General features: G+C 34.7%; 1 protein-coding gene and 1 pseudogene across 4 annotated transcripts in view; both read left to right on the forward strand.

The window, feature by feature from the left end:
- The window catches only part of Rasal2 (RAS protein activator like 2), a 284,658-nt gene that overhangs the window by 76,186 nt on the left and 184,331 nt on the right, over positions 1-24,141 (forward strand). The window lies entirely within an intron of this gene.
- Positions 9,336-23,063, forward strand: LOC121455339 (annotated as a pseudogene).

The following is a 24,141-nucleotide window of genomic DNA, read 5'->3' on the forward strand; positions in this document are numbered from 1 at the left end:
ATTTCTCTTACAACTGTGAAGTATGTTAACTGGGATATACTATCTGCCTGGGTTTTAAAGTTATAGGTGTCTAACATTTTCTGTAATGTTATCTTTGCTGTATTTCTAGTCCAGATATTTTCAAACTTATTTTAGCAGTGAAACTTCAAATGTGTAAGCTTGGTATGTAACAGTTAAATGTAAAACTTCAGCATGGGGCTGTAGTTCATAGTAGAGCACTTATTTGGCATATGCGAGGCCCCGGTTTCAAAGCCAACATTGTAAATAAATAAACATGTAAATAAATAAATGAAAATTTCTGATTTATTGCTTATGCTTTTTTATTTGGTACTATTATCTCTACTTAGAACTTTTGACCTTAGATTCAAATAGTAAGTAACTTTATTTAAATCAGTAAATTGGTTTATTTTAGGGCCACTGTTGTATTTAAACAGTGCCAAAATTGCTACTCATCAAGCCGGTTTGTCTGTCTTTTTACTCTGGTGTATGACTGTTTCACATTACTTAGTCTTTTTGGTTGAAAGCTGTAGCCATGTATCTTGAGTTCTACTTAGTTGGAAGTGATGTATGCCCCTGGTAAGCTGCCACTACAAAGCCCCATAGGTGATTCTTTCTTTTTTCTGTGTGTTTGATTGTGAAGATGCAGTGGAGGAGTAGGAATCCTAGAGAATGGAAGAAGCAGGAGTCTCAATACTCCATCAGATATTACATTATGAGACTGTAATGTAAATATGCTTCTGCATTGTGCTGTCACTGTCTGGCTCTTGTAACCGGTGGTATTACTTACCTTGTTATTATGCAAGGCCTCTCTGACTATGAAACTTGTTTCAGTGTCCCTGGATGCAGGAACTTTTCTACTGTATAAGAATAGTAGAAAAGTCTTAGTAGGGAATAAAAACATGTTCCTCTTCCCAGATCCCTGAATAAGAAATAAGAACGTACAATGAATGCTTGCTTTTGAATTTGATAAGCTTTTAGATATTTTTGCTTAATCATTTATGAAATTGACAATAACAGGAGAAGGTTGGCTTAGTTTTGAAATCCTTAAGAAAGATAAAGGTCTTATTTTAATTACAGATTTCCTTAGTTTTAATGTTGTCTCTTAACCTAGCTTACTTTGTGTTTTCTAATTGTGTCTAGAAATCAGATATGCAAATCTACTATTTATATTTTCATGCTTTAAAAAAGGCTAAAATAGTCATTGATGTGAAATATGTTAATAGTGATACTGATATCATAGACCAGAAAAGAAATTTTTGCTATTTATATTCTATTCCTGATGGCCTGTTTACTTTCTAAGCCCTAAAAGAGGGCTTTTGTAAATATATAGATTACTGAAATTGTAAAAGTAATATTCTAAAATTAAATATATAAGAATATGATTTTTAGTTTAAAAATATTTTATTCCAAAACCACAGAGAAACCCTGACTCGAAAAACCAAAAAAAAAAATTTTTATTTAGTCCAAACAGTTACTGTGAAAATAATGTAGCTTATCTTCACAACCCTGCAGTAATTCATATCTAATATTTTCTTGGTTGCCAAATTCAGAATGTCTGATCATGACAGTTGATACAATTTTGTTGTTTGGTTTTAAATCATTCTTTTGCAGTCAGAATTCAAGAGAAATAATATTCAAACAGTAAAACAAATACTAAGGTTGTAGTAAATATTGAATTGTTCTATGGAAACTATAAAGGAGCAAGTAAGAAATGCTATCCATAGTTTAAAAAGGTATGTGTTAAAGTCTGGGACTGTGTCTCAATTCTACAGTGCCTGCCTTGCTTGTATGATGTCCTGGTTCAATCTCCAGTAATATTAAAGAGGTTTATTGTAGTGTTTAGGACATGAATATATTAAAAGATAACTTGGATAGAGAAAACAAGGGATTCTTATGTTCATCTCTTCACCACAGTTTGCCTCAATACCAGCATGTTTTGTTACAATTGTACATCTTATAATGGATGAACCAACAACACCGATACATTAATATCACTCAAATTCCATACTCAAATGTATATATACTCTTCACATGTTGTGTTCTATGCTCTTATACAAATATACACTAAATTGCATCCTTGCTTACAATGTCAGTGCAGAGTATTTTCACTGCCTTAAAAATCACCTGTGCTCTACTTAAATTTATTCCATACCACCCCTCATAGATCCTGGCAAACACTGATTTTTTTTTTTTACTCTCTCCAGTGATTGCCTTTTCTAGAACGTTATATTTTGAAATCATAAAGCATGGAGCTTTTTCAAATGCTTAGTAATATGCATTTTAAGTTTTAACATGGGTAGATAGTTAATTTCTTTTTAGAACCAAATAATTCCCCATTATACAGATGTATTCCTTTAAGTTATGCATTCAACTAATTAAGGATATTGTGGTTACTTCCAAGTTTTAGCAGTTATGGTTGAAGAGAATTTAAGTATTGATGTTGAGATTTTTGTGTGGACATAAATGTTCAGCTTACTTCGATAATTACCAGCATGAGTAATTGCTAGTTTGTTCATTAAGACTGTGTCTGGCAGAACATTTCTCACTTGCAATTAGAGAAAACCAATGAACATTGACTTTTTTAGAGAATAGAAGCTGAACAGCTGTAGAAAAGCTACCCCTTGGGCATTTTCTGTTCCCAAGCAGACATTATAGATTGTTTAGGGACCTGGATCTGTGGCATAGCAGTTGGTATCAGCATTGCCATAGGAGTCTACAGAAGAATAAAGCCATATTGACTTGCTGCTAGTGGAAATCCTGCTCGATTCTAGCCTGGCCTGTGAGCAGCATGGAATGATTACAGCAGAAAGCACTCACAGTTGATTCTGACCTGGTTAGGAAAGGCTTGCTGCAGAAAGGAATGCTTCAGCTGCAATTAGAAGCAAGATTATAAGGAAGCAAGAATCCTGTGTCATCCTGGTGCAGGGTGTACAGTATGATCCCTGTTCTTAGGGGAATTCTAGGTAGGAAGGACTGACAGACTGGTGTGCCTTTAAGAAGAAACTTGAAGCTCTGGAATAAGTAAAGATCATGTCATTAGAGAATTTTACCTCACCAGAAGGATAGTAGGAGGCCACTGACTGGTTTTAAACAAGGTACAGTAAACTGAATTTTTAATATTTTTTAAAAGTGTATTTTTAAAATCATCTATCCATCAATCTACCAATCATTCCATCTGTAATTCTATCTATCTATCTATCTATCTATCTATCTATCTATCGCCTAGGTTGGCCTCAAACTCATGAGCTCAAGCCTCTCTCATCAGCTTCCTAAGAAGGGGAAATTATAGGTATGCTTGCACACATGTATATACCCACCACCATCACTGGGAGATACTTTCACTAAAACAAGAAAGTGCTTTACATGTGGCTAATTTAGACATGTACCGTAATCTTAGTGTGAGATTATTTCCATTGATTTAGAGGAAATGGTGAGATAGATTAAGTAAAAACCTGGGAGGGGAAGTCAGAAAGACTCATGTATTAGATACAAATGGTGAAAGAAGAAAATCACTAACAGTTGTGGGTGTATACTTGGCTGAATGTGGTATGAGAATAAAACTAGATTTTAAAAGAAAGAAAATAGATTAGATTTTATGCATTTGAATCAGATGTCAGAAAACGTTAATTTGAATGAATTTTTTTTACAAGGTTTAAACTGGCAGTATGAGTGGATATGGTATGACAGTGAATGACAGTGTTTAATACATGAATATAGACAGATATTGCCGAAGACTCAGCTTTGAAAATCTCAACATTTAGAAACTGGAAAAAAAGAGAAGATGAGACTGGAGGCTGTGGGAACAGCAGAAGTCTTTGGGAGGGTGTTTAATGAAAGAAGATAGTTTGGGGATTAGGAGTTACCCAGTATTTTTTTTTAATTAAAATGTATTTTTTATTTTAAAATTAAGTGAATCCCAATTCTTGTCTGTTTAAAAATCAGTGTTTGGACCATCTAGATATATTTGTCTCTGAAGCAAGAGGCAGATGATCTTAGTTCTGATTCTTAGAAAGAAGGTAGTTGGGTTTTGTTTTGGTTTTTTTTTTTTTTTGTCCACAGGAAGTTTTCCATCGGGAAGCAGATGTGCCCCAGTGATAGGAGATGGGAAAGGGATGTTTTGTTATTAATTACTTAGCTTCCTATAAACAAGGGCTTTGTATTTTTGAAAGCTGTCTTTCAGTTAGAAGAAATTAAACCCTATTTTTAAAAATTTTCGTGAATTGATATAAGCAGTATAATTTCTTATGCTCTAGCAACAATTATATTTTTAATTTAGCATAGTTCATGTATTCTTAACACAACAGAACTATGGGCTAAGTAGGGAAGTATGTTATCAGATAGGAAGTAGTGACAGACTGTTTGTAAATGGAGCAGCTTGCATTCTGCCTTTTCATCTCTAATTGTTTCCCTTAGTTGAAATAAATCTATAAAGATATTGGGGGTGCTCATATTCTATTTTAAACTATAAAAAATTTGTAGAACCTAAACTAAATAATGCCAGAATAACTAAAATTTAAACTTTATAGCTATGTTGTTTAAGTCAGAATTCTCAATTGTACCTGTAGAGCAATTGAAGAAAAGCTAATTTGCGTGTTCTAGAATCCTAAAGTGGAAATTGGGTATGCTCTGTCTTTTTGCTGTTAATTAACTATAAATATCAGCTTACATCTCTATCCTCTGATTTTGATTCTGTAGTTTAGTGTTATAGTTGTTACTTTTTCTGTGAATAGGTTTTAAGTATGTCTTTACTAAGGTTTTTTGCTTTCAAAAACAGAAAAATACATGTTTTTATGAGATTTCATACAGAAATTAAAATTGAAATTCCACCCTAACTTGCAGATTTTCTTTTGATGTATATTATTCCAGCATGTTGGCATACTGTTAACTATCTTTAGCAAAAGAGGATCTTGCTCTATTTACTTGTTTCCATGTGTGTGGATGTTTTGCCTGCCTGCATGTATGTCTGTGCACTAAGTGAATGACTGATTCTCTCAGAGGCCAGCTGGATCTCCTGGAATGAACAGTTGTGAGCAACGATGTGGGTGCTGGGAATTGAACCCAGGTCTATTGGAAGAGCATCCAGTACACTTAGCCATTGAGTCTTCTCTCTAGTCATAAGATGAAAAGTTTTCTTAAAACATTGTTAATAACTTTCTTAATTGACATATAATATGTATTAAATTTTGTCTGTTTTCCCAATAATCTTTATTATAGCTATTTTTCTACATCCACGATGAATAATACAGACATGCTTTGCTTTTAATCATCTATCTTCAATCTGCTTTAAGATGAACCAGCTCCATAGTTTTTGTGTTTCCTTATTTTGAATTTTTGAAGCAAGGAATTGTTTTGTAAGATGCATTTATTACTTTTACTTCTTTTTTCATTTTAAAGACGGTTATAACGATTCAAACCCAGGGCCTTGTACATACTAGACAAGTATTCTCTTACAGAGCTATACTCCTAGTCTACTCTTAGAATGTTTTTCAATTTGGGGTTGTCAATGTGTTTTACTTTATATTTTATAAAATTGACATAAGATCATATTATATGCTTCACAGTTAATTATCTCAGGAGGCACGTAGTGTCAGTTTGCTATATTAGTGAGATTCATTTGTTCATTCTTTAATTAGGCCACTTGTTCATTATTTTCTTCCACGTCATTTCAACTTCTTTAATCCTTGGATACACAGAAAGGGGTTTTGGAATTGCTAATTCTGATGCAGAATAAGCAAACCCACTGACTAAAGTTCAGTATTTTTTTTTTTTTTAAAGTTTAGTGACAGGGTTTTTCTGTGTAGCCTGGGTTGTCCTAGAACCTGCTTTGTAGATCAGGCTAGCCCTAAACTCACAGAGATACTCCTGTCGTTCCCTCCTAACTGCTGGTATCAAAGGGGTTCACCAAAACTACCTGGCATTTTACTTGTTTGTTTGTTTTTTTAATATAATATTTAAATTTTAAGGGAATAATTAGATGAGTATTGATGAATATGGACATTAACATAGTTACATCTGTTTCTTGACTTGTGTAGAAAGCTTTCATTGCTCTATAGCTCCTTTGTTCCCCTTTCTGGAACTGCTTCTCCTCCTTCCTTCCCTCCTTGCTTTCCTTTCTGTTTTATTCCCCCCTCTCTTTCTCTCTCTCTTTTTTTTTTTTAAAAAAAAAATCAGGCTTATAATTGCATCTAAATGCAATTTTTATAGTATGCACTTTTTGTGCAGTTTTTCTTTTGTTGGAAAAGTATTTGTAAGATTTATTCATGTTTTATGAATTAGTTGCCAATTTTTTTTTTGCAGAGCAGTATTCCATTGTATGAAGATACCACAATTTATCCATTTTACTGCTGTACAATTTTGTATTCTTTCATTGTATAGTTATTATAAATAAAGCTGCTGTGATTATGAGCATTCAGGTTTAAGCAAATGTATTTTAAAAGTTCTGGTAAAAAAAATACCCATAGCAGAATTGCTTAATCATTAGTATGTGTTGAACTTAATAAGACTTCTGAAAAAATTGTATTGCCTTTGCTTCTGATACTGATTTTGACAGTTCTATTTGCTGAACCTTCTTGCTGCTATCTAGAGTGGGTAATGTCTTACTATGGCTCTGATTTGCATTTCCTTCACTACTAATGAGATCAAATAATTTTTCATATGTTTATTATTCATATTTTAATTAAAAATGAGACATAAGCTCACTGTTTAGCTCAAGATATTCTCAAACTCACATCTTTCTCCTTTTGTTTTCCAAGTGCTACAATTTCAGGAATGTGCCAATCTATCTAACTTAAAATTTTCTTGTGAAGGGTTTTTATTTACTTTAAAAAGTCGTTTTTCTTTTTACTAAGTTTGTGGAAGAATAAAATGGTTTGAGATGTTTATATTGTTAATGTTTTCAATTTTGGTCTTGCTTATCAATTTTATTATTGGAGCCTTCAATTGACCAGGAGTTTTTAAATCTGTGAACTCACAATTATTAAAGATTTCCTGTACTTGCTCTTGCTTTATGCATCATAAAAGCTCTTTGCCTTCTTGCAGGTCATGCAAATACCTTCTCATACTTTCACAGCTTTCCAGCTATGAATTTTTAAATGCAGGTAAATTTACATATTTGGAGACTCTCTAACTTGATATATTGTTTACTTAAGAAACCCAGGCATCCCAGCACTCGGGAGGCAGAGGCAGGCGGATCTCTGTGAGTTCGAGGCCAGCCTGGTCTACAAGAGCTAGTTCCAGGACAGGAACCAAAGCTACAGAGAAACCCTGTCTCGAAAAACCAAAAAAAAAAAAAAAAAAAAAAAAAGAAACCCAGGCATATCAACTTCTTTATTGTACAAATTACTAATTTAGAAAAGTGAGTTTGTTGTTGGAGGGAGGCCGGTTGTGGTTTCTTGCTCCTCTCTGCTTGTTCGTTCTGGCCACCCGGAACCGAAATAATCACACAGAAGCTATTAATTAAACCACTGCTTGGCCTATTAGTTCTAACTTCTTATCGGCTAGCATTTACATTTTAATTTAATTCATTTCTAGTAATCTGTGGAACACCATGTGGCTATGGCTTACCAGATAAAGTTCTGTCTGGCTTCAGTGAAGCTACATAGCTCCTCTCTGACTCTGCCTTTTCTCTCCCAGCATTCAGCTTAGTCTCCACCTCTCCGCCCCAGCTCTGTTCCCCTATAGCTCTGCTATAGGCCCAAAGCAGTTCCTTTATTTATCAGTGGTAATTACAGCATACAGAGGGAAATCCCACATCAGTTTGTTTTTCTGATAATGGAAGTAATATAACATTTGATATGCTGAAATGAAGAAATACATAATTTTTTTTACTACTCTCACCATAATAGAAGTACTTAGTATGAGAACTGTTTTTTCATTGTATATATCTTATAAATAAATGGGTAGTTTTTAAGTTTGCCAGATGATATTGTTTTTTAGAAATTTATGAAGTGTTTTTGATTTCTCTTCTATATCGCTTTTATTGGTGGTCTGAAGTCTGTCAGGCTTTCCATTTGAAACCCTTATTTTCAGGGGTTTATGGGCAGACTGTTGAAAAAAATACAAGTAGCCAAACTTTTGGCAGTCACGATCTTGGTTCAGTATAAGGTATTGCTTTAACAAAATGTTGAACAGTCAGCTCTTTAGGCAAGTTGTAAGAAGCAGGAAGAGGAAGAAAGGAATAACTGTGGCTGAATGATAGTATTTTTCCAGCTAACTTATTCCAGTTAGATTTGCATAGCAAACTTTTCCCTTCTACAAATTATTTAAGTATGTCTGTTTTTTTGTTTCCAGCTGCCACAGAATTTGTATCAATGGCAGGGTTCTTAGTTGTCATCTGTATGGCAACTGGGCTCAGTTTTCCTTTACAGTGTTTTATAGCAGTTGTTGTCTGTTTCTGCCCCTTTCCTCCCATTTGTGCCTTTTAAATCTTCTGTAATATATTTACATTTAAAATTGCCTGAAATTCTCTCTCTCTCTCTCTCTCTCTCTCTCTCTCTCTCTCTCTCTCTCTCCACACACACACACACACACACACACACACACACACACACACACACACAATCTTTTGCACTGCCAGATTAAAGTAAACAGTCTGTGGTTTGACCTGCTAGGTAGAAGACAGTATGTATTAACATTGCAAGATATTGTAGTATAAATAGTATATAGTATATTTGTTTCATGTTAAATTTCTGAAATACAGATTTGAAAATTCTAAGGAGCTGCCACCTTAAACATGAACTTGTAGCAAGTTTCCTTCCTTCCTTCCTCCCTCCCTCCCTCCCTCCTTCCCTCCCTTCCTTCCTTTCCCATTGAATGTCAACTTAAATACTTATTTCACAATCTATTCTTAGTCTGTTGTCATTTGCTTAGTGAACTATTTGCTATTGGTCCTTAAAGGTATTGTGGGTTTCTTTCTTTCTTTTCTTTCTTTCTTTCTCTCTCTCTCTCCCTCCCTCCCTCGCTCCCTCCCTCTCTCTCTCTCTCTCTCTCTCTCTCTCTCTCTCTCTCTTTCTTTTGGGACACTTCTTACTTTAAAAAACCCTTTTCTGAAATAGGACGGATATTTAACCTACTGTAAAAAGAACAAAGCTTCTTTGGGTCTTTTTATTCTGAAGAAAATTTGCTTTAGGCAAGACGTTTTTTAGGTGCTGCTGAAGTTTTGGAGATGGGGAAAATGGGGTAATAACATGACACCAGTTCTTAAGCAGCACCATCTGCTGTGGTTCAAAGCCACACAAAAGCTGCTTAAGCAGTGAAATGTTTTGGACTGCATGGACAAGTGTGGTTCATGGTAAAGACGACAGAGTAGAAGAAATTTTGTGTAGAAAGGTTGAAAAATGGAATCCTGGAAGATAAACATCTTTAAGAAACAAACCTCACCTTGTCCTCCAAGCTATCGAAGATCACTGTCAGAACCTGCTTATGCAAACTCAGAGATGGGAACAAGTTTCCAGATGTACCCATGGTGTGGTCCAGTCAAAAACCAGAGGAAGAAAAATGAATATGCTGTTTCCAATCTGGAAAAGCCACTGGAAGCTTATAGGTGGCAGAAGCAGCCTGGTTTTAGGAAGAAAGGGAGCAAAATGGAGAGACTGCAAGATAATAATGGAAACCTGGATAAACTCCAGCAAAAGGTCCTGCCAGAGACAGTTGGTAATAATGCTTCTTCCTCTGCTAATGAGATCCTTGGGACATCAACAGAGAAACTGAACCTGGGTAATACCCAGTCACTTCGGGCTCCATTCACAAGGTCTGTTTCAGAGCCAGAACCCCCTGGTAGTTTCAGGTTTTTGAGACCATGGCCGGATCCACTGGGGTCTGAACAGCAGGGATATTTCTTCCGTGGGATTTTCTCTACTCTTTCCAGTGGCTTCTCCAGGATGCTGAGTCTAAAAGGAGAATCAACCAATGAGCCAGTAGGAACAGGTATATTATGGTTACTAAGGGTAGTGGGAAGAAAGGCAAATAATTATTACTGAAATTTGATTTTTTTAGAAGATGCTAGACAATTTATATTTATTATAACAGAAATTTGTTTAAATAACACATTTAATAAGAAATAATAACAGCTTCCAAAACTACTTTTCAGTGAGTGATAATAAATGAAGCAGAAAAAAATACATTTGGTTAGGAAATGTTTTATGATGGCAATTTTTGAACTCTTGGGATCTATATAAGAAAAATTTCTAATCATGATTTTCACTGACCACTCTTTTAGGGAAAATGCAGTTTAGAATCAAATAATTTTCTCTGAACAGTTGGGAATTAAAAACATTTCTATTGTCTTTTCCTAAATTGTAATTAATAAATATTATTAAAGAGATCTATGTGGATAGTTTTACCCTGATAGCTCTTAGTTTATTGAAATTTTGATTTACCTGTATCATAAAATTTTAATTTGAATATGGAAGCTAGGGGTCCAAATTTTTAATATTTTTGTTCAAATGACAAAATACAAATATGTTTGATTTATTAGGATCCAGTGAATCTTTTTTTTTAGTTTCCATGTCACCAGATTTAAAAGAACCTCATTTAGGAATTTTCTAAATTAATATGATACCTTATATTATTTTTTAGTATTATTATAGTATTGTTAGACTCAAAAATCACAACTCTTTAATTATATTATCTTATTGCCTTGGGACTGGTTGACTGTATCATATGAATCAAGTAAGTTGTAGCTTTGCACATCCACCTTAAGAACCTAATCTTAGAACCTTGATAATATTTTCATTCAGTAGAAATTACTTTTCTGATAAACCCTTGTTAGTAAGACAATTTTAGTTAATTATTCATTAGTAGATTGATAATTTCAACAAAGATTTAAACTCTAAAATTGTGAGGATTGTTGAAGAATTTTGTTGTTCAAACTTGATTGTATTTTTCAATTTTATTTTTAAAAAAATTAAGAGGTTTTATATCTGTGAAAATGTAATCTTAAGTACCTGAGTACTCAAAATTTAATATTCAAAATCTTGTCCTTTATAAATATTCCCTTGCTTAGCAAGTTTTGTTTTTTTTTTCCTTCTTTTAATATAGATAATTACCAAGAGGGAACTCTCTCGATACTTTTGTAAACATTGCATTACAAATTTGAAGGACTAGGTTGTTTCATTCCCTTAGGTCGTAGTATGTCTGTATAGTTGTGAGGTGACCATAGATGACCTAAATACTGGAATGTCATAGGTAAGTAATTTAAAATAAATTCAGAGAAGTGGTATTTCTTAACAGTTCATGTGTATAATTGGGGAAAGAGCTATAATTAAGATACACACACACACACACACACACACACACACACACGAACAACATACATACATTTGGTGGCTCTTTCAGTTTATTTTAAAGATTTTAACAAATATTATAAGCTGTTTTGAATTATTTACAGTGTGTGCAGTACTCTGCCCCTACTTTGTATATATTAATGATCAAATGGACACATAATGTACTGTCTTACTACTTTCTTCTCTTATCTATTCTTAGAATAACAGTGCGTATGAGAACATAAATTGTTCAAATTTAAGGTGCAATTTAAAAGTTTTAATTCTAACAAATAAATACAGTCTAAAAAAATTGCTTTTACAGTATTTTGTCAGTTTATAGAATTATTAGTACAGATATCTTTAAGAATTCATTAAAAACTTAGAGTTATTTCTGAATCTGAAACCCACTAGTATAATTTTTCTTTGTTAATATGAAATGTAAGATATAAGCAGCATTAAATAACTTAATATGTCATTAAAATATTAAAAATACTGCCTGGCTCATAGCAGTCATTCAATATATATATATGTATATATATTTATATACATATATATATATATTTAAAGAAAATGTAGTAAATTGAATAAGAAAATCTCCATAGGTTTATATGTTTGAACAATTGTTCCCTAGTTGGTGGAACTACTTACGATGGTGTGTCACTAGAGGCAGGCTTTGGGGTTTCGTATGTGAGCTTTCCATCTGTTCCTTTCATCTTTGCTCTGCCATCATTGGCTCTGACTCTGAAACTGTGCCCAATTAAATGATTCCTTTTATAAGTTGTCTTTGTCATGGTGTTTTATCAAAGCTATAGAAAAGTAAATACACAGATATTGTAGTAAAAAATATACAGAGATAAAGTTTTTGTTTTTAAAGAAAAGATAGCTATTGAATTTTTTGTATTTTCTGAAAGTAAATTGTAATATTGTTTGAATTATATTGATTTGTGCTTGTTTTTGACATGTATATTCTAGACATAAATAAGTAATAATTTCTTGTTATTGCTGAATGTACTCTTATGATTATAGCCATGAAATAAATCAAAGCCTGTAAATAAAAAGAAGAAACTCAGTATTTTCACATTCAGCATTTTTTTTCAGATGCACAAGAAATGGGTCAGCGATGTTATTAAATAATAAAGCTTCTTATAGTTAAAATAATGCAGATGCCTTTGTACCAGTGGAGCATGACTGAATCACACAAGAAATATAAGCAGATATTATATGAACATAATTCTATATAGTCTATAGAACTGTCTCTTCTAGCTGTGTGAGTAAGAAGAAATGCATTGATCCTGTGTGTCTACTGCACATTTTGAAAAGTAGTGTCTTGGGAGTTATTTCATTTTTCATTTATTTCTCCTCCTCTGTCATTAGGTAAAAAATGGATTTAAAATGTACCTGTACGTGTATATATGAATATATGATTAATATATTTGCATATATATGAAAGAAAAGTGAATATGGCCTAGGTAATTCTCATTCCTAGTTGTGACTTGTACTTTTTGTTTATAATGTCATAATAATAAGTAAAACCTGTGTCCCTGGTTTTGTTTTTAAAGACTCTCTAAGTTGAATCTTAGAAGATTTAACTTTTTTTTCTAGGTAGTTTTAATAATGCTATTATTTTTTTTAAAAAGGAAGTATTTAATTCGTCTGTATGGGTGTTTTGCTTACTTGTATATCTGTGTCCCTGGAGACCAGAAGAGGGTGATGGATCCTCTGGAACCGGGATTATAGACGTTGTTAAGCTGCCATGTGGGTGTTTGGAATCAAATGCAGGTCCTCTATAAGAGCAAGTGCAGTAGCCACTGAACAGTCTCTGCAGTCCATCATAATAAATTTTAACAACTTTTTATCATATAAATCTCCTTGGAAGGAAGGATTCATAATTGCCAAATAATTATTAAGTTTCTGAGACATTGTGCTAGGTGTTGGAAATACAGCGTTCTTTTTTATTTGGTAACTAGTGCATCTTCAGTTACTGTAGGAAATCAATAACTAAATCAAGAAGAATGTAAGTTAAATAATGTAAGTTCATAAGGTGCTACATATGTAATACAGAGTAGTAAAGTCTAGTAATAATAATTTACATATATTCTAAAATTCTTTACATTTTTCTCTATTAAAATGACACTAATGAGTATTTTGTTTATTGTTGATTTATTTATTTCAGGTGTATTACAGATTATTTTCATGGGATATAACTAATCTTTTATCTCATGATGTTAGTTGCTCTTTAAAGAAATGTTTATGTTTGTGCCGCCCATAGTACAGCTATCCCTGATGATTTTACCAAATTTGGATTTCACCATTTTTAAAATTTGTCTTGTTTATAGTATAGTATGAAGAAAAGAAAGGAAATATACTTTGTAATTATACAAATTATTTTAGATTTACCCATACTATTGTCTAGTGATATGACAGAGTGTCTTAGAACCTTTCTGAGCTTTTGTTTCTTAAGTAAAATATGAGACAATAATAAAACACGTTTATTTTCATCTCTTTATATATGCATGCATACATTCATGTGTGGTATGTGAAGGTGAGAGGCAACCTTTGGTGTGAGTCTTTACTTTCTACCATGTTTGATGTAGATCTCTTTTTGTCATTCTTCCTTTGTCTCCACCACTCCCATGTATGCCGTTGGCTGGTCTTGTGAGCACCTAGGATGTTCTTGTTTTTGTTTTTTACTTTTGTGTCCTTGTAGGTGCCCTTTGGATTAAAGGTGTTTTAGTACTGTGTTCTACGTTCTGTGTGACCTCAGAATTTAACATGTCCTTACCTGTGCCAAGGGTTTTACCTGTTGAGCCATGTCCCCAGCTCTAATACTGTCTTTTAGGATTATTGTTAATAGTAAATGAAATGAGTTGCTCAACTTACATTAATTTTTTAATTAATAAAAGCTCTTATTGTTAGTTTAATTAGGCATAGAATGTTTGTATAAAATATAAATAAAATCGTTACTATTTTCCTAGAATATTACATTTATATATTTTTTAGTAAAATAGACCATTTTACATTAAAAGACTTAGTTTCATTGTTTTATTTACTCATTTATTTCTTCACCCATTTCTTTCTTTACTTATTTATTTACTCATTCATTCATTCATTTGAGAAAGGGTCTCACCATGTAGACCAAGCTGGCCTTGAACTCACAGAGATCCATCTGCCTCAGCTTCTGAGTGCTGTGATTAAAAGGCGTACACTACTAACTACAGCCAGCCCTTGGACTACTTTTAAGTAGAACCCTTAAAGATTTTTCACATAGAATTTGATTACATTTAGAAATGTTTATTTTCACTGATACTACTTGACTGCTTAAATCTTATTGTCTTTATCTCAGATATTCTTGTTTTTAACTAAAGGTGGACCAGGCTATTTTATTGTTTCAGTGATTTTTTACTTTAGATGAAGTAAAAACCTAACCTATTAGTATTTATCTCTTCTGTTTTTTTGTTTTGTTTTGTTTTGTTTTTCGAGACAGGGTTTCTCTGTGGCTTTGGAGCCTGTCCTGGAACTAGCTCTGTAGACCAGGCTGGTCTCAAACTCACAGAGATCCGCCTGCCTCTGCCTCCCGAGTGCTGGGATTAAAGGCATGCACCACCATCGCCCGGCTCTCTTCTGTTTCTTATTTCATTTTGGTGCTGTATTTTTGCTTGTTAATAAAATTTTAACCTAGATTTTTATTCTTAATATAGAGTTATAAAAAAAATTACAACAATTTTTTTGGATTTAAGTATAAAGTAGAAAACAGTTCCTAATTATTAAATATAATTAATATAAAATTACTTGTATATTTTTTCTTTTTTAATTGAATTAAGTTAAATGCTCTAAAGAAAAATTTTAATGTATTTTTATTTTATTTTTTTCATTTATTTTACACTTTTAATTAAAATATAATTATAATATTTTCCCCCTTTCTTCTTTCTAGCCCCTCTTGTGTCCCATCTAATGTCCCATCCAAATTGATAACCTCTTTTTATTTTATTATTCTTATTACATATCTATATGAATAGAAAAATATACAAATATTACCATTGGAGTCTTTTTGTTGCTTTTGGGTATATGGAACTGACAGCTTTGTATTGGATATATAAGTCATGGGGCTTGGCCCGGGAGAGGCTAGTTCTCCCTCTTGCAGTAGCCAGTAGTTGCTTGTGGTGCTTTGTCCACTTTCTTGTTAACATGTTAGTTGATAATGACATCATTCAGGCCTTGTTTATGTTGTTCTTCCTGAGAGAGGCTGTCACACTGCAGACTTCCTAGTATTTTGACTCTTTGCTCCCTCTTCCAAAATCTTCCCTAAGCCAAGTGGAGCTAAGCTGCAGTTGTATCCATTGGGGCTAGGTACCCTACAATCTGTTGATCTTTTTATCTGCAGTTGCAGTTTGCTGTGAAGAGAAACTTCTTTGATGTGGGGTGACAGCTATGCTTATTTTGGGGTATAAGGATACATTTAAAACACAGGTAAGGAATTGTGGTAGTCTAGCAAAGTGGAGGTAGTTGGCTAGGTTTCTAGTACTAAGCACGAGTGGGCTTTAGACACCCTTGGTTACCACCAACATGTGAGGGTAGCTATTGCACCTTCACTGTGAGCTTACCGTAGTGGCCATTGTTGTAGTTCATAGGTATCACACACAGCTGGGGAGGATTATTAATCACTTCCTCCCTTGGCAGCTCACATAGTACATTCTGGTACAGTATAAGCTAGATTGCAGGAAGAAGGCTTTCAGGTTGGTTCTGGCTTGAATAATCTGAGTCCTGTCTCATAAGCATGCAGTATCTTGTCTTTGACCTCTGAGAGGCAACCAAGGACGACAGCAATAGCCTATATAGTTTTAGGAGTCATTTAGTTTACTCTGACCAACCACTTGAGGTTTCTCATGCCTGGTACTGGGGGTTTTATTAGTCTGTGGTTCTTGTGTGGAACATTGTCATCTATCCCAAGTGGCATAATTTCCCTCCCTCCCCCTCATATCAATACAATGTCCTAGTAAAGTTATTCTTTTACTTAATATATCTAGTGCATTTCTGTAAGAATTAGTTGGTTTTTATCTACCCTTCCAAACACAATACCTTTCTCATGCTTATTTTCTGGAAATTTGAGTGATTGTCAAACCCTCAGGTAAGCAGAAGTTATTCTACCAGACATGTCCAACTTTTTGACATTGTGACATATCATCCTAAATTTCACATTCTAAAATTACTCAGTTTCAGTAAAAATCACAGAAAATCTGAGAAGTGAGTCTATGTTTTTTTGTGTTGGGTTACATTCTTAGCTGTCTCTACCCTAAGTCCACTGATTAAACACCATAGGTTTTCTAGTCTGTGTAATATTGCCTGTTAATCTTACACTCTAATTTTGAACAGAATATGTTTCCTCCTAGTTGTTATTCAAGGTATGATAACAGAAATTTATATCTACCTCTCAACTTTAGAATTTTCTTGTACCCAGTTGCCAAAATCAGAGATTCTATTTTCTTTTAGTTCTAGGCTGTCCACTGAAAACATGTAGAATTTCCAGATACTATCCCTGCCAAATTACTTGACAAACAAATTCTATCATTCCCTAATTATTTTTTATGAGATATTAGGTATCAAATTCTATTTTCACACATACGTGGCAGGCAGCATACCACTGAGCTACCCTCTGGCTGTGAAGTGGCTTATTCAGTGGAAGTTGGAACTTAAATCATTCCTTTGCTTCTCAATCATTTAAACATGAGTAATTATAATTTCTTGGTTTTCATAGCTTATAACATTTTTAGTGATGTTTAAAAATTAAAACAGTAATAGAAAGAATTTTATTTTAAATGCTTTGATTGGTAGTATAATTTCACTGGTTAAATTTGAGATGTGTCCTACATGAAACACTAAACATTGACCTGTAGAATTTTAGGATAGTCATGATTTTTGGCTGGTACCCTTCACCCTTATTGTATCCTTCCTTTTTTCTTTCACACTGAACACTGAGAATGACAGAAATTTATATAACACATTACGTATAGTCTAGGACAGTAGTTCTCAACCTGTGGGTTCGTTACTCCTTCAGAGATTGTATGACCCTTTCACAGGTCACCTAAGACCGTAGAAAAACCTAGATATTTACATTACAATTCATAATAGTAAAACAATTACATTTATGAAGTAGCAATGAAAATAATTTATGGTTGGGGTCACCACAACATGAGGAACTGAATTAAAGGGCTGCAACATCAAGAAGTTTAAGCACCACCGCTCTAAGAGTTTACGACATAGTAAAGAAGTAGAAAGAACTACTAAGCAAGTAAGAGTCTTCAATAAGATCTGAGTTTAAGTAGATTTGAAATAATAAGACGCTTGGAAAAGGAATAGACATATTCTAGCAGAGAGAACAATGTGAGAGATTGAAGTCCATCTGGAGTTCATAAAGTAAAAAGTTTATAAAGTAAAAAGTAAAAGATGGGTTGGGTATAGCTGGAAAGGAAGTGGAGACTTGATGTTTAAAGGGTCCTATGATACCAACCAAAGCTTTTTTGATTTGGTGATAACAAGAATATAAAGGATAAGATGCCTCCTGTTTTGTTTTGTTTTTGAGTATAATTATATGTTGGTATAAATAGTGGACTGATATAAAATAGAGAAAATTAAATTGTACTGAGGTTTAAGCAAAATCTGATAAAAACCTAAATTTAAAGGAGCATCTGTGATAAATGAGGTCAGAGACACAAGAAGATAGATTGACAGAATTTGAGTAGTAATATAGGAAGCAAAATGAAAACAATGAGTTTATAGAGTAGGAAAATATGGGATGCCCTTTAAGATCAAGGTACTGAGGAAGTTCACTGCAGAAGGGAGTGAGCATGAGTTTAAAAATGTTTCCATGGGTACCCTATAGGTACTTACCTGGCTTAATCCTTTGAGTACTGTTTGGTAATCAGTGTTATTGTCATTTTAAACACTAAGAAAACACCAGAAAGTTTCATTCACTGTCTTGATAACTAGACTATCAGCAAGTGGAATCTCTCAGGTCTCACTGACTCTAGCTTTATGCACATATGTTTGAGAGCCTTTACCTTGGAGCATATATCTAATGGATATTCATAAATAAAGGTATTAGATTTCAAGACATGTTGCTTTCCATGTGAGGATACACATTTGGAGTCATCAGCTCATGGACATGGAAGTCACAGAAATGTTGTAATACGAGCGGTGGGGCTGTGTCCCCGGCACCCAGCTGCTTGCATGGCTAGCTTATGCCCCGAAATAATTACACGGAAACTGTATTCTTTTAAATACTGCTTGGCCCATTAGTTCTAGCCTCTTTTGGTTTTTCGAGACAGGGTTTCTCTGTGGCTTTGGAGCCTGTCATGGAACTAGCTCTGTAGACCAGGCTGGTCTCGAACTCACAGAGATCCGCCTGCCTCTGCGTCCCGAGTGCTGGGATTAAAGGTGTGCGCCACCATCACCCAACTTTAGTTCTAGCCTCTTATTGGCTAGCTCTTACATATTGATCTAACCCATTTCTAAAATTCTGTGTAGTACCACGAGCTGGCTAACCAGGAAAGATCTTAACCTGCGTCTGTCTGGAGTGGGAGAATCATGGCGACTGCTTGACTCGGCTTCTTTCTCCCAGCGTTCTGCTCTGTTTACTCCACCTACATAATTTTCTGTCCTATCAAAGGGCCAAGGCAGTTTCTTTATTTAACCAATGAAATCAACACAAAACAGAAGACACCCACATCACAGGAAAAGATGAAATTCTTCAGGCTGGGAATGTAGTATAAGGGCAGTGAACATGTCAAGACAAAAATCCTGGCCTGACACATCTGGTGACTCATTCCATGCTAACCAGGTCTATAGTGGATCCACAGAGCCTTTATCATTATAGACTTGGAATCTACCCATTGAGGTTACACCTTTACTAGTTTTACTTTTATGAACATGTCTACTAATACATTACTATTTTTATTAAATAGCCACGTTGATATAAGGGCATATTGGGAATCTCTTGTCTTCCCCTCAGTTTTGCTGTAAATCTAAAACTGCTCTACATTCTGGGCTTGGGTCAGGGAGATGGCACAGCCGTTAAAGTGCAGGAACCCTTTCTCTGCCCTTCTGGTTGTGGTGCCTGGGACAGCTACTCACCATCCCCGAACCTTAATGTTGTCTTCAGTGGTTAGAATGGGGATGGTGGCATCTAGGTCAGTGTTGCTGTGACACAGACTAAGTTAATAGGTTTTAATAGGTAGTAAAAGCTGAGACCTAGACATTTAAGCAGCAGCAGTGTAAGTACTAAGTTTTGTTAGTACTGACATCTTCCTTCCACTCAATCCAAAAGCACAGATGAAGAGAAAGTGGCTATAGTAGGGGGGAGCCCTACTATATATTGCACAGCTCACCTTTATTGCAGGGGGCTGCTTGTTTGTCCCAGCCGCCCAGAACTGAAATAATCACACGGAAACTGTATATATTATCTCTGCTTAGCCCATTAGATCTAGCTTATTGCTGGTTAACTCTTACATACTAATTTAACCCATCTCCATTAATCTGTGCATCACTATGAGGTCGTGGCCTACCAGCAAAGTTTCAGCACATGTGTCTCCAGTGGCAGTTCCATGGCTTCCCCTGACTCCGCCTCCTTTCTCACAGGATTCTGCTTAGTTTTCCCTGCCTAATTCTGTTCCCCTATAGCTCTGCTATAGGCCCAAAGCAGTTCCTTTATTAACCAGTGATAGTCACAGCATACACAGGGGAATAACATATACATACAAAAATGGGGCTATTTTAACCATTTTAAGCATTTAGTTCAAAGACATTTACTTTGAACAACCATTATCACTAATTTAAAACTTTATCTATTAAATACTTCGTCCCCAGTCTCTCCTTTCTTAGACTTAGTAACTGTCAACCTACTTTCTGTCTCCATTAATTTGAGGTGTACTTTATTAAGTGGAATTGTATAAAATATTTTTCATTTTGCACACATTAGTTCACAAATTTGTGTAATTGCACCATAATTTTAGAATATTTTCATTACATAAAATGAAACTGCATTTATTAGTAGTTACTCCTCATTTTTCTCATAAATCTCCCACCTGCCAAATATAGACATTAATTATTTTACTCTGTAGGCCTTATATATAGACTTGACTATAGATTTTATATAGATGGAGTTACTGTTTTTGTCTCAGTCACATAGCATGATGCTTTCATGGTTAGTCAGGTTGTAGAACCTGCCAAATTTTCATATCTTTATGATCAAACAGTATTCTATTCTGGATTTATAGTGTGTTTTACAGTAACAATCAGCATTTGATAGGCATTTGGATTGTTTCTATCTGTTTTGTTATTGTTAGGAGTTACTCTGCTACAAACCTTCACAAACTAATTTTTATCTGCACATAGATTTTCTTTTCTCTTGAGGTTTTACCTTTATATTTTACACACAGTACCTTTGTTTCATAAATAATGTTTTGATGTTTTGAGACCTTAAGTCAGTTTGATTTTTTTTTTAGTTACTATCTAAGCATTTGACAGTCTTTGTATTTTTTATTACTGTTTTATGCCCACACATTCCAAAAGTATTTGTGCATATGTGTATCTTATTTTATCTAAATAGCCTCATTGAGGTATAATTCACATTCTACACAATTAGCCTTTAAAAAATTTTCACAAGATTTTTAATTTCATGCATTTGATGATTGCTTTGCCTGCACGTATGTGTGTGCATTACATGCATACATGCCTGGCACCTATGTTGGCCGGAAGAGGGTACTGGATTCCCTGGAACTGGAGATATGGACAGTTTTCAGCCACCATATGGGTGTTGAGAATTGAACCCAGGTCCTCAGGAAGAGGAACAAGTGCTTTTGACAGAGCCATTTCCCTAGCCTACAATTCACCTTCTTAAAGAATCTGTTTGTTTAGTCTTTATTAAAATCTTTTAGTAATTAGCAATTTCCTCCACCTGTGCTTAAATATAAATAAAGATACCTTATTTATTCAACATGATCTTCTGATAGTTTGATTACAAAGAATAAGGAGATTTGGCTACATTTCTAGGATGATAGTCATATTTTTATTTTCCCGAGGCAAGTTTTAGTCAGTTTCTCTTTCTTATACCAGTGTGTTTGTGTGTGTGTGAGCACACATGTGTGTGCGCATGCTGTACATGTGTGAAGAAGTGAAGAAAGGTTTTAAATGTGTGACTACAAAACCATATCCAGCCAGGTGATGGTGGCGCACGCCTTTAATCCCAGCACTCAGGAGGCAGAGGCAGGCAGGCGGATCTCTGTGAGTTCGAGACCAGCCTGGTCTACAGAGCTAGTTCCAGGACAGGCTCCAAAGCCACAGAGAAACCCTATCTCGAAAAAAAAAAAAAAACAACCCATATCCATACAAGCACACAGAGTCTTAGTGAGTGAGCTTTAGTCAGTTAACCACAGGCATTTCCCAATCATTCTTATGTGAAACTCACATTCAGTTATCCTAAAAATCTGTTTTACAAAGTAGAAATCCTATGTTCTATTTATATTTTTAGGTATTATCACCAGAGTATCGAAATAATTTGAAACTTAAAGGACATCAATTCAGTTATCACTTAGCATGAAATATAATCATAATGTTGGTAAAAAATAAAGGGTGTTTTGCATGCCATAGATGTGGTTTGTTGTTCTGGAGAAAAGTGGTATCTGGTGGTTAGAACATATGAGTTTCTGTCAGCATTTGTGGGTTTTATTCCCAGATCCAGGCTTTTTAAAGAAGAAAAGCATAGTCTTTACCCACTCTATGTTTAGTGCAATACTTTAAATGGTACAGATACACTAAATGTTAGTGAAGGCTTTGTACTACTGACAGAATAATACATAACAAATCACTCAAAATACAAAAAATTATGATACCTGTCAGTGGTAGTGATTCTAGTTTCCAAGGTTGTTTTTAAAAAAGATGTTATTAATAAACTAGCAATGTTTTCCTAGCTTATTAAAAGCAAGGCAGTGACTTTCTGGGGTGGGATAGAGAGTAGGGGTAGCGTTAGAAATGGCACTCAAGTAGGACTTGAAGCCTATATTCCAGAAGGTGAGAGAGTGCTGTGTTTCTCTGTGCATCTTCTCTATGAAGCAGAGTGTGTAAAAACTGCCAAAAAAGACAAACAAGTGAAACCCTTTATCATTGCAGCGGTTGGAATAAAAATTCCGGGTTCTGAAAAGCAGAGTACTCAAATGTGTGGACAGCAATTTGTAGACAGTGAGAACTTCAGGAGGCCAGCCAGGAACATTATGCAGAATGCAAGATGAGAGGAGATGCTTCAGGAAAGAAGACATCTGGTCTGCAACAGAAAAATGTTGAAGTGAAACCAAAGAACAAGCTGAAAACAATCTGGAATGGAGATGGTGTACCAATGAGACACCTCAGCCTTTTAGGAAGAAGAGTACGGTTAGATCCCACAGTTGACAATGAAGAACTGAAGTTAAAAATTTCCAAAGAGTTAACACTGTGGCTTGTGGATGACTGGAACTTGGTCACCAGACAACAGGCAACTATTTTATCTTCCTTCCAAGAAGAATGTGGATTCCATTTTGGAGGTTAAGCGTGTTTTAAGAAATCTCGAGGAGACATGGATAATAAAAAGCATGCTTTACTGAGATTATGTGAATTGGAACAGTGCTGGCTTATACACCTCTAGATGAGGGGAGTCTTGTTTTATTACTGACCTATACTCATGAATTCCTCGACTACCTGACAAAACGTTCTGTAACTTTCTTCAGTGCCAGTGATTAGGAAGCGACTCCTCCTGAGTACCACCAGAGAGCTGTGTGAGAGGTGTGCTCTCTCTCACGCTTGGTTCTGAGTTCTCTTATACAAAGTATGGTGTGCTTTGACGACCATTAGTATATGACAGAAATGGTGTTTGTCTTCTATCTGATATTAAATAGAAAATAAAAGGAATCACTCCTTTTTAAATTTCTGTTCTCATTTCTAAGTTTCTACTAGTGTATTCAGTGGTGGATGGCCCAGAGAAATGCTGTAGTGTTTTATTGTGTGGTTGACAAAGCTGCTTTTGATTGCTGGTCATTCAGTTTCTTTGACACTACCCACTTTTAAAATATGTTAGTGCTCTATGTCATAATGTTCTGATGCCTAGAGCCAAGGTTCACTTCAGGGTATATAGCTGAACACCCATCTGTCTGTAGTCTTATTCCCCCATGGTGTTTAAGGAACCCATCATTTGTAAATCATCTGTGTTGTTCCTTAGGCATTTTATCTTTGCTGAGTTGTTGAAGAGTGGCAGCCTTTACATGGTTTCTGTATTTGTGTCTAATGCATGATTCAACATGACAGACACAGTTCATCATGTAGCTACAGTTTTATGAAAAAGTCAATCTTGTAGGAATTGTTTTTATATCTTCAGTAATTTTTTTCTTAGAAAATGACATGCTTTTCAATTCAATATTTTAATAAAGATTTCTTCATATTTGATGCTTTCTTATCCCTTAGTCTAATACTGAAATATTTTTCTTTTCTTTCTTTTTCTTTTTGTTTTCTTTTTTTTTTTTTTTAATTTAGAGACAGGGTTTCTCCGTAGCTTTTTGGTTCCTGTCCTGGAACTAGCTCTTCTAGACCAGGCTGGCCTCGAACTCACAGAGTTTCTGCTTCTGCCTCCCGAGTGCTGGGATTAAAGGCGTGCGCCCCCACCGTCCGGCTGAAATATTTTTCTTAAACCAAATAGTGTGTGTGTGTAAAAGAGAGAGATAGAGAAAGAGAGAGAGAGAGAGAGAGAGAGAGAGAGAGATTGAGATAGCCCAGATGGCGCTAATGTAATCCGTAGTCATAGATGATCTTCAGCTCTTGTATCCCTCTACTTCCTGAGTGCTGAGATTGCAAGTGTATTATCACC

This window comes from Microtus oregoni, unplaced genomic scaffold (assembly GCF_018167655.1).
Source record: "Microtus oregoni isolate MIOR12 unplaced genomic scaffold, Mior012 000013F_ref0000133, whole genome shotgun sequence".
NCBI classification, from domain to species: domain Eukaryota; kingdom Metazoa; phylum Chordata; class Mammalia; order Rodentia; family Cricetidae; genus Microtus; species Microtus oregoni.